Genomic DNA, 12,000 nt, shown 5'->3' with positions numbered 1-12,000 from the left:
TAATAAATTCATGGTGGAACCAATAGATGATACTTGTTAATTTAACAGAAACCCCGTTATCTCATATTAGAAATTTGTTTCATAATAGAGGTCTTCTCTATCTATAATTATATAATTTCAAATTTATTTTATTGTAGTGTAATTTGTCCCTACTGCTGTGTCAACAAAATTAATACAGCTTTAATTCGAGATTTAATTCAGCGTTACTGCTCAAGATATTTACTAAAAATTGGAAAGAAGTCGAATTGCTTATTCTGCAAATTTATCAGATAAACATGCTAATCTATTTGACATCGTGTTCAGTTATATCGTATTATTGATACAAATATGTTAAGGGTCAATTGAGCCAATTAATGGCTGTCATAAGTGTAGCTATCGCAGCATTTTTCAATAGCTAGAGCAATTACGAAATCTTTAAAAAATAATACATTTGGGGGGTTGTTATAAAGTCATTGAAAGTGATGACTGGTTAGAAGATATTGTGCTGTTGCATTGCTCGGCACTGCAAAAGTGATCGAGCTGATGCTCTAATGAAATCTACTTATAATTTAAATAATTATCATTATGATACAATGACATTAGATTCCGCCGATATTAACTCCCGGTCTAAATGCATTTACATGTCTTTCCGTTCAGTAATGCGAGGATAGTAAATTACTTGACCTATGAATAAATCCTCCGCCGTTCCCGACATTACGTGTCTCATATTTTATTTATCGTCGACTTATATTTTTTCTTTTGCGTACAAAATATAAATTCGTAGGGAGAATAACGTTATCGTTGCGTAAACGCGTGACAAATTATACGCAACTCGGAATGAAAAGTGGAAGACTTTCCCTTCCTATATTCCTATTTTCTGTGATTTCTATGATTGAATTTAACGAAGTTCAAGATAAACTTGTATAGAACTTATATTGGTAACAACTGATACTTTAATAGTTTAATGGAATATAAAAGTGATATTATTTGATTGATAACGTACGATTTCTTACTCGGGCAAATTTTTTGGAAAACAGTTTATCAGGCAAATTCATTTAGTTTTTTATTTATAATTCAAGTTGGAATAATCTGCACTTATATTACGTATACGATAGAAACTAATTTAAATATATTTGTATATTAATCATATATGATTGTGTATTATAATAATTAATAGCTACTGTGCACTATGTAATACGCATATAAATATGTTAGTATTAATTGCTCATCAGCGGTTTAACCTTCACAATTCCATTCTATAATTTGCCAGAGAAAGTGACTTAAAAGAGAAAGATATTGAAATTTTTAGAATGCTTTTCGAACTACGCATTTACATTCATCTTCTTTTGCATGTCCAATCTATAAATATATCCGAGCGATTTATTTATGGAGATGCAAAAATACATGGAACAATTCTCACTTTTATTCTTTTTATATCTGTTGTCTTTCTCGAATCACAAAATCACAAAGTGGACTTACAAGGCGTATAAAAATGCAAAATCAATAAGTTCCAAACATTCATTTTTGTACAAAAACGAGAAACGAGAAGCCCATTAGGTCCAAGCAAGTTGCAGATGGCCAAATAATTTTGATATGCGAATTCCTATGCCGTTTTTCCACCTTTCCAAATTTCACTCTTTCTCTTTTAAGTCACTTTCTAAAGCAAATTATAGAATGGAATAGCGAAGGATAAACCGCCAATCAACAATTAATACGCTACATATTTATATATTACATAGTGCACAGTGGCTATTAATTATTGTAATACACAATAATATATCATTAATATACAAATATATTAATTATTGTATTTTTTGTATACAATTTTATCGTTTCTGCTCGAGATCCTACTTTTAATTTCCGGTTTGCGATGCTATGTGAGATCAAGCGTACTCTTCGGCAATTAATCGTGCGGCAATGGACAGTTGTCTCGCGTTTTTCTCCCAAGTATTCCACTGGATTTTACATCGTTTCGCGACGCCTCTGGTGAGACGAGCCCGACAAGGGCAGTGAGTAGTCGAGTGGGAAAGCCTGCGCATGCTCAAAAAAACTTCCAAGGCGGTAAAAACCTTAAATTAAAAAACTATAGTTTTTTCATAAATTGCTCGTAGGGAAAATATATATTGGCCGTTGCTGGAGGTTTCCAAAAGTCACCTTCTCGAACTTTCAGCAACCTTTAAATACACATATTGCTGCCGATTATATCCTTTCTGGTAATATCTTCTTGTGAAGAAAAATTTTTGTAGAAATAATTTTTTTTTACTTAAAATTGGCTGAGGTCAATGTGTGAAAGAATGTACGCAAGAATGTAGAAGTCAAAATAAGATGACTAAAAAATACAGGTTTCGTGCACATCAAGAGAGACACGGTAGCGTCTCGCGCCAAGTGTAAAGTCTGATCTACAACGCGCCCTTTGCGTCTAGAAAGATTCTATTTTATAGTAAGCAAATCAAAACGCTTAAAAACCTTATCGACAACGTACGATTGTACAATGTGTACACGGAGAAAACGATTTCTTTGGATCTAATAAATTTGTTGTATCCAAACAAATTTGATAGTTGGAATGGTCGAAACAAATCAGTGGTTGAATTAATAAGCGCGATTGTTTGAATTTGAAATAATATATATCCTTGTCAGAAATAAAATATTTGTTTGAAACAAAAGGAATATTCGCTTTAATCTAAATTATTTTTATATATTAATTAAATTAAACGATATCGTTTCATTCAAACAACATTATCGTTTGATAGAAAATATGTGAAACAAAATGTATATGCATACATCTTTCTCCATCTACATTAGAATTTTTCCTTTATTAGAAGAAGAAAGATAAACTCTCAATTAGTACACTATGTTCAGCCACAATAAAGAACAGACCATTAAATGATTAAACTGCGTCTACTGATGCGGTTGCTTATACAGAGTGTTTTGGATAAGGTGTCCATCCGCTTGTATACAGATAGAGCGGGTTAAACTGAAAAGAAAAGTTGTGTACCATTTTGTAAAATTTCCAATAGTTATCAAGTAATTAATTAAAACGTCCGAGCCACCGTTGCTACGAGACTAAACAAATAAGGCATTTAACGTGCTCGCCAAGTCCGGCCTACTGCTTCTCGTGCGCTCATTCGCCCAGACGTTTTTATTTATCACTCGAAAACTATTGGGAATTTGACAAAATGGTATAACTTTTCTCTTCAGTTTAACCCGCTCTACCTGTACACGAGCGGATGGACACCTTATCCGAAACACCCTGTATATCTGGCTGCCGCGATTTTACTTACTAGTGGCAGCACCAAACTTTATAAGCGCCTGACGAAAAAATATAATTATTTAATTGAAAGACATCACTTTAAACGTAGTGTTTTTTTTCTAGCAAATAATACAGGTTGTTTGAACAAAACAACAAAATTTTTGTTCAAATCATATAACGTTTCGTATAAGCATATGTTGTTTTAATGAAACAAATTTCAATCAAATAAATAGAAACACTAAAGCCAAAGAAAGCCTTTCTCTCTGCGTAGTGTACAATTTATCAACTTGCAAAAATTTTTTAAACGTATTTATCGGCTACAAAATAGAATGTTCCTAGAAACGCAACGGGCACGTTGTAGACTAGGCTTAAGCGTAGCGATACCGCGCACGCGAGACCGACAGCGTATCTTTACGCGAGTCGAGAGGTCCTTAGATTATTGAATCTCAATAACGGCTGATCCGCTCGACTTCCAAGTCGTTTACAGCAGTGTGATAGAACGTTGTTTTCCTCCCCCCTCTCTCTCTCTTTCTCTGCGTGCGAAAATATGCCAAAAACGTGCACTCTCGGCACTTAAAAAAAATCCCCCTTCCACCCTCCAAAACTGCTACCTTCGAAAAGTGTTTGAAACGAAGGAAACCCTTGCTATAAAAAATCGCTGGACGAGGGGGGAGCTCCGTCCGCGCGCGGAGCGCAAAGCGCAACGCTTCTGCGCTCGCCGGGCGAGACAGGACGGCGCGCGCGGGCGGCGCGCTCGGCGGATTGGCTGCGCAACCGCCAGGGGCGCCTCGCTCGGGAGCGTCGTTCTTTGTTTCGGTTTCGGAGCGCAGTCTCCGTCCGACGAAGCGCCAGAGCCCGGCTGACGGAAAATTCGCGGCGCGTGGTAACGAGAGAGCGAGGTGCGAGCGTGAGAGCGAGAGGGACGCCCGTGCCGCGTGTATTTGTGTGCGTGCGCGCGCGCGTGTGTGTCGAGAGTCGGAAAGCTCGCCCAAGAGTGGACGGACGGCGCGCAATCGCATCCACGCACGGAGAGGAATGCTTCGTGGATGGACGCGCGCGACCACCGCGTTGCCGCGAGGACAATCGAATCGGCTCGGCTCGCTCCCTCTGTAAATAAGCGGCGCGGCGGGGCGCCCGCGGGTGAGTGTGCCAAGTGCGCGCGAGAGGAGAGAACGTAGCGCGCCCCGAGTAGGCGTCGCGGTAGCGAGTGCAGGAGGGAGGAGAAGGTGTCGAAAGTGTCGCGGTTGTGTACGAGTGACGAAGGGCGCGCGCGCGTGTGACAGCGGTAGCCGACGGCTTTTCCGCCTTACTACTCTCTTGTCGCACCGAGAGAGGTTGCGTACGCGAGGCGGTGGTGACCCCGAGCCACTCGCCGTCTCTCTTCCCCGGTGTCGCGCGTGCGTTTGCGCCACGATACGCATTGTTTGGCCGGCGGTGGTACGACGTTGCTCGCGCCGCTCCGCTCCGCTCCGCTGCGTGACAGGGAAAGAAGGAAAGAAAGAGAGAGAGCGCGCGGGAGGAAGGAAGGATCTGCAGCAGGCGCGTGGAGGATCGAAGAGACGAGACGAAAACGCGAGACGGCGGCGCTCCGGGGGGTGGGGTAGCTGTGCCGCCGCCGCCGCCTCCGCCTCCATCTGCGTTGAGCGCGCCGCGACGGGGGTTGCCGACACCGCCGCCGTATCACCATCGATTGCCGGCCACCGATCCGCCGGGCACAACAGTAGTGCGCGTGTAGTGACGACGACGACGTGGATTATTAGCAGCAGGGGGCGGGGGAGGGGGAGAGAAAAGTGCCGCCGCGTGTCGCCCGCGAGTTTTCCGTGTCGCGCGTCGTCGCCGTCAGTGTACTACCACGGGGTTAACGGTGAATCTCTCGGAGGTGACGCACCGCGCCGACGACGCCGCCGCCGCCGCCACCACCGCCGCCGCCGTCGTCGCCGCCGCGGCTGCCACCACCACCGCGACCTTGGAGACAGTGGAGAGTTTCGGAATCGGTTACGGTCAGGGAGTGGGCGAGAGCACAGGCAACTGGATGAAACCGCCGGGGAATCTGTTCCTCTACCCTACGCTCGACATGAAGGATCTCACGGGATCCGTGGAGGATATGGTAGTTTTCCAATCGTCACCAATTGTTTATCGTCGTCGCCGGCGCCCGCGCTCGCCCGGAGCCCGAGCGCCCGTCGGTCGCGCGGCACTTGGAAACCGCGCCCGCCTCGTCGCGGGACGCGCCAGGCCGCTCCGCGCCGCGGCGCCGTGTCGCTCGGCCAGGCACCGGCCTAGCCTAGCCCCAGTCTAGCCCGACCTAGCCCCAGCTCGTGCCCGCTCGTTTGTAGGTTATGTTCGCCGCGAACGCGGCCAACGAACGCGAACGTTGTACTCGCCGTACTCTTTGTGCGCATCCGCGTAGATCCGTTCCCTCTCGCCCGCATCTTCTTTGTTCTCGATTCTTCTCTTCCGTTATTTTGCCACTGACGACCCGGCGCGTGCAATACGCTCATGCACGCTCACCTCGCCCCCGGGAGGCGCGATACCGCGTGTTTACGCTATTGCCGGGATCTCCCGAAAATTGCTTGATTGACAAATATATATATGTATATCTAATACCGCGATCGATTCGATACGATGGGTCCAGCCACGAGACCTGCTCTTCTCGACAGTATTCTCATATTTGGAATAGAGCTTGGATTTTGGGAGAATTAAAAGAGAGAGAGAGGGGAGCAAGGTTGTAGATCGACATGGACTTGTAATGAACGGTACAAATTATAATCGCTACAAGTATCTTGCATAATTTTTCAACTTGATTGAAAAATAATTATCTTCTTACTTAGAAAATGATGCTGCGCCTTTTCCACGACGCACGTGGCTCGTCGTAGTGCGTTTACTTTCCGGAAAGTTTCAGAGAGACTCGAAAACTTGTCGTTGGGGAATAAGGAACCTCGGGCGAATTAATGATCTATCGAAAAACGCGAGCAAACGCAGGCTGGTGGAGGTCTTTTTTTTAAATATTTTTCGCGCATAATTTATCACATCGCTCCTGCATGAAAAAAGTGACGCGTGTAAAGTATATGAGTTTTTGCGTTTTGGTTGTTTGTTGACTCGAAAACGTGTACTTTTAGCCAGTGAGGTGCCACAAGTATCATAAAAAGAAAAACTTCGTCCAAGAAAGGACCGATGCAAGGATTGTATTTTGTGTAAAAATAGCGACGGCAAAGAGAAGGAAGGTTTAAATAAAAGTCCATTCTTAAGGCAACGGCACACGGTACTATTTTTCCTACTGAATTGCCTACGAGAACCAATCAGGATGTAGCCTTGAGTCACCTGATATAAAGCCAACGGCACACGATGCTATTTTTCTTACTAGATTGCTCGACGAGAGCCAACAAGGATGCAGAGTTTTAGATCAGATGACGTAAGGCTAAATCCTGATTGGCCCTCGTGAGCAATCCAGTAGGAAAAATAGTAATCGTGTGCCGCTGGCTTTGCATTACGGAGAAAAACTATCCAGACAAGAAAGGGAAAGGGAAATAAAAGCAATCTAGCAGACCGTGTGGTTGTAGCTGCGTACGATCTGTAAACGGAGTAATTTGAAATTATTCTCCAGAAAACTGGCAATTTTTTTTATAGTGCTCGCTGAGAGCATTGTGGTGTACATATTTTGGACATTACTACACTGAAAAAAATTTCTGGTTGAATATGGACGAATCAGATAATTCCTTTAGGATTTACCAGAATTTCTGTAGGATTACAGGAATTCTGGTAAATCCTAAAGGAATTCTGGTAAATCCTAAAGGAATTATCTGATTCGTCCATATTCAACCAGAAATTTTTTTCAGTGTAGGCATTAGTGGGTGTCGTCTTACCTTGCTGGAGCATTATACTGAATTTAAAAAGAAAACAGATAAAACAAGATAAAATACCACAGTGAAACCAACGGCACACGATACTATTTTTCCTACTGGATCGCTTACGAGAGCCGATCAGGATGCGGAGTTTTAGATCAGGTGACTTGAGGCTAAATCCTGATTGGCTCTCGTAAGCGATCCAGTAGGCAAAATAGTATCGTGTGCCGTTGGCTTAAGATAAAGTAATGTCCACCGGACGTTAGTAGAGGAAAGTCCCTTACTATGAGATAGGATCCTAACATGAAATAGCGGGGTTTCTGTTGAATTAATAGGCATCGTCGGTTGATTCCACCGTGAATTTATTGCCCTTGGAGCGAAATCTGCTTAGCGAAAAATTCATTGGATCGTGTAATCGTTGCGACAAAAGATTTGTGATTGAATTTAAGTGAGGAAAACCTGCTGGTCTCATACTAGAAATCTGTCTCGTAATAGTGAACTTTCCCCTAGGCGTTGGTGCACATGATTTTGGTCAGCGGTTTACCCCTCGGTGCTCACTTTCTTCGTGCGGGAGTAATTGATGTAATTTTCCGAGACAAAAGTAAAAATGCAGAAAACTACAAATCGATAATGGCGGGGAAAAAAATTGAAAAGACACGAATCACGCAAATTATGATTAGGCTCGTAATTAATTATTGATGGTACATTAATCTTGATATCGTTATGGAAAATGGTAACAATAATTATACGCTGTTGTTACGCTGGCGATATTAATGTTCATTATTATTGATAATTGCTATGTAATAACTGACATTAGCTTACAGTATCAACGGTGTTCGGTAATAAAATTGGAATTCTCGTAGTTTGGAAATAAATATAAAGTTACAGAAGTAGTTTGAAAGTTACGCACGAAATTGCGAAAGTAATTTAAAAGCAAATACAGCATAACGAGATTAACAGCACGACGGAAAGTGCTGTTAATCGCGCAGTTGAAAGTACTGTTTAAAGTACCAAGTTTTGAAGCTGAACAGTAGACCTTAGAATGTGGGAATGCGGCTACGTTTTGGGAAAGATTCTGCCTAGAAACGTGCCTTTACAAATACTTCAGCCTGCCCTGCAACGTGCTCTTCGCATCCAGAAACATTTCTATTTCGTAGCCAATAAATACGTTTAACAAATTTGCGCGAGTTGATAGATTTTTCTACAGTCGTACGTTGTCGGCACATTTTTTAAGCGACTCGATTCGCTTATATAAAATGTTCCTCAAAGAGCACGTTTTAGATTAGGCTCCAAGATCGGTCAGAGCTGTTTTCGAGAGTCACTTCATTATCAATGTCCTCATATTCCTTAACCTTGTAATTTATTAGCTGAACAGCGGGTGATGGTATTACCTAATAGCATTGCTTCGTACCAAGGTCATTAGAAAGCCAAGCATATACGCGTCCGTAAGTTATTTGCAACTTTTCTTTCCTCCTCTTTCCCCTTGCTTTTCGCAATTACTTCGAAACTACTTTCTTCGTTGATACCCCTCAAGTCTGCTGCTCCTGTTACCTCACGTACAATTATTCATAACTGATCTATTTGCGTGTAGCGGCGTTTCACGCAATTCGTTGGAAAACAGAGCATTGTATTAAATATTCGGTTTTCTGTTTAAATAGTATCATATTGGAAACTTAAACACTTGTCTTGATGCTAGGAAAAGAAACTGAAAATAAAAATAAGCATACGAGTGTCATTCATAATGCGACATCTTTTGCATAAAATTCTTGGGCAAGAAAACGTCCTCGTAAATATTCATAAAAGTAGATTTCTTAAAGTATCCTTTATTATTATGACACAAAAGTTTTATTTATCCGTTGAAATATATAACTTTCCGAACGTCTCTCTGAAACTTGCGGTTATTGAATGAATATATATTCGTTTGACTTCGTGCGTTAAATTTAGCCAATAAATTGACGTTCGCAATCTTGTATATTTCAAGGAATGCCGCGAGACGTTTCACGAGGGATCGCGTTTTTAAATAGCGGTCGGATGTTTTTGGGATTAAAAGCGGATCGCGAGCACGTGTTTCGTAATATCGGAAGTGTGTACGCAAGGAGAAGTGAGACGCGACTGTCCATGCAGGATGAAATATACAATGCTGCGCTGGTCGCGCACGTTGATGCGAATTGCGATCGACCACTGGCGAGGGTATCGATTCGCGTGATCCACTTTATCTCTCGTGTCACTTTCGAGACGTAGTCCGACTTGGTTTGTTCTGGCTTCATTTGCAATCTGGTATCTGCCTTGACTCTTCAGCCTTGCATATTAGAGGCTAAGTGTCAAATTCATTATTGATAACGTCTAATCAATTATTCGTACGGGGTGAATCACCAGGAACGGGACGTTCAAATCGTATATATTTGTTCTTGGATCTCACAAGACACGGAGAGAATTTTTTCCTAAAATTCATCCTGAAAATCGTATAATCGCGGGACAACGTGGCATTTTGAGGAATTTTATGAGTGTTTCGAAATTGTACCATGCATTTTACTAGTGATTCTACTTAGTATATATATTTTGTTAGTAGAATGTATGGTAAAATTTCAAAAAACTCTCGTAAAGTTCTTGAAAATGTCACGTTGTCCCACGATCACGTAATTTTTAGAGAAAATTCTTTCCGCGTGTAGAAAACAATAATTTCTTATTCTTATAAGAAATTAAATAATTTCGAAGGACGTGCAGGACCGAGTTCGATCCTTTTTCCTTCACGTTCTCAGAATTATCGGGACTATTAAACTTCCATTTTGTCTCTCGCGTATTACAGTTGACATATACCGTGTACTAAATTTTTATAATTTATAAAATGCGATTAATCGTGTATCCTGCATTTAGTAGTTAATTCTCTATCGGTGAATAAAGAGGAAACGGGCGCGTGCACCGACTACGAAACGAGGTAAAAGTTACGGCGAGATGAACGATACTCGTGTATTCCAAGACAAACTTTCCTTCTGACGTAGTTGCTTGTTACTGACGGTGGTTGGTTACGACTTACGACGTCAGTAACAACTGACAGTTACGTAGTCAGCTGTTACGTCGCGCGAAAAGAGAAATTTACGACTGATAAATATTACACAAGATCAGTATTACTCTCCGACTACGTTGTTTCATAATCATTTCCTCGTCTTATCTGGGACAGTAGACCGAAAGGAATTCTGAGTCATCGGGACTTGTCGCGCACATATTCGGGCGGGCAGATAGAATGAAACCGAACGTAAGGTGGCACGCAAAGTTGATTAATTTAAGTATTGAGATAACCAAGTTTTTTTTTTCGGTTTAATCCTGGCACTACGTCTACACCTGTGGTCTTTTTCAACCGCTTTCGGATTTCGATCTTATCTTGAAGCGCCGGTAAAAGCTTCGAAACGATCGCAAAGGGAGGTGTAATAATTTTACAAGGGGTTGCGTAAATGAATCGAGTCTCGCATATTTATGCAAACACATATTTGTCCATAGAGGAAAGGCCTCTATTATGAGATAGGCTTCTAGTACGAGATAGCAGGGTTTCCGGTAAGTCGATAGGCATCATCTGTTTGCTCCATCGTGAGTTTATTGTCCTTGGAGTGAAACCTGTTTAGTGGAAAATTCATTGTTCGGTCGTGTAATTGTTGCGAAAAGAGATTTGCGATTGAATTCAAGTATTGAAAACCTGCTATCTCATATTAGAAGCCTATCTCGTAGGAAACTTTTCTATATAATCTTATTCTTTGTTTATTTGCGTGTGACTTTCATTAAAAAGAGTCTCGTCTAACAATAATCGAGCAAGAAAAAACGTAATTTTAATGAGTTCGATTTTTGCTACGGAAATTCGTTTTCTCTTCGAAAGAGAAACGAATTTAATTTTTACCGCGTTATCTCTCGCGTTCGAAATTCCGTTTAAGTTTCTCCAACTTAAGATTTTTTGCGAAAATTTACGGTACATCCGAGGGTGCTTCCGCGTGTGCGAGAGCACAAATGCGAAAAGGTTCGTTTATCGCAGAGTAGACGCGTGTCACTGAACTTTATGCGTAACAGTATCGGTAATCGATAGTTGGTTGTGCCGAGTTGGAGTCTCGAAGTTCGGTGGCGAGAGAGACGAGTCGCGTGCTCATTATCAGCGCGAATTCAATGCACACGGGGGGCTCTTTGCTGACCGGCCTATGTAGAGAGCACTCGGCGTTCCTTATCTACGCGTAAATTCTGCGGCGTCCGGTACATTCCTCCTTTTCACATTTCCCGCAGCTATCGAATTACGTCAACTTATCTATTCTTGCCGTGGACATTTATTTCTAGGACATGTAACTCGATGTTATTTTTATATACGGTCTTTAGTGGTTTCGCAATTTTAAATCGTAAATTTCTATTTCACCGTCTTTCTTTCTATTAATCGTAGACTATTCTTAGAATGATCCATTGTGATGTGAGTGAGACAGAGAAAGAGAGAGAGAGAGAGAGAAATATGTAAAATTATATTTTAATCTTAGAAATGATATTAATGCAAGGAATTTTTGTTTCGTTCGATAAACGTGTTGTTTCTTCAAAGTGAGACCGTCGCTATTGAAAATTTATTGGCTTCAGTCGCCCCCCCCCCCCCTAAAAGTAACACATGATAGAAATACAGATATTTCAATCCCGGAAAACAATGGAGACTGATTATTCACAGAATTGGAAATTGAATTATGATTTTATAACAAGTTACGAGCTCACATTTAATTATGATTTTATAGCAAGTTACGGGCTCACATTTAAGATACGGATACGTAACACAAATACAACTGTGTATTTCTTTCCAATATGAATGTGAAATGTTCATGCAGACGTGAATAAAAACGTAACTTTATCCCACGATAAAAATTGATTATTTTGTCAACGTCGGCAATTTTCCTTTTTTTGCGGGTTTTGTGATAAGAATCG

At 41.6% G+C, this 12,000-nt stretch overlaps 1 protein-coding gene across 5 annotated transcripts in view; it reads left to right on the top strand.

Moving 5' to 3' along the window:
• The window catches only part of LOC105566474 (pumilio homolog 2), a 124,046-nt gene that overhangs the window by 27,405 nt on the left and 84,641 nt on the right, over nt 1–12,000 (top strand). The window lies entirely within an intron of this gene.

This window comes from Vollenhovia emeryi, unplaced genomic scaffold (assembly GCF_000949405.1).
Source record: "Vollenhovia emeryi isolate VEMERY1.0 unplaced genomic scaffold, V.emery_V1.0 DF939144.1, whole genome shotgun sequence".
Lineage (NCBI taxonomy): Eukaryota > Metazoa > Arthropoda > Insecta > Hymenoptera > Formicidae > Vollenhovia > Vollenhovia emeryi.
The sequence above is the reverse complement of the archived record's forward strand: the minus strand, read 5'-3'. Positions and strand labels throughout refer to the sequence as shown.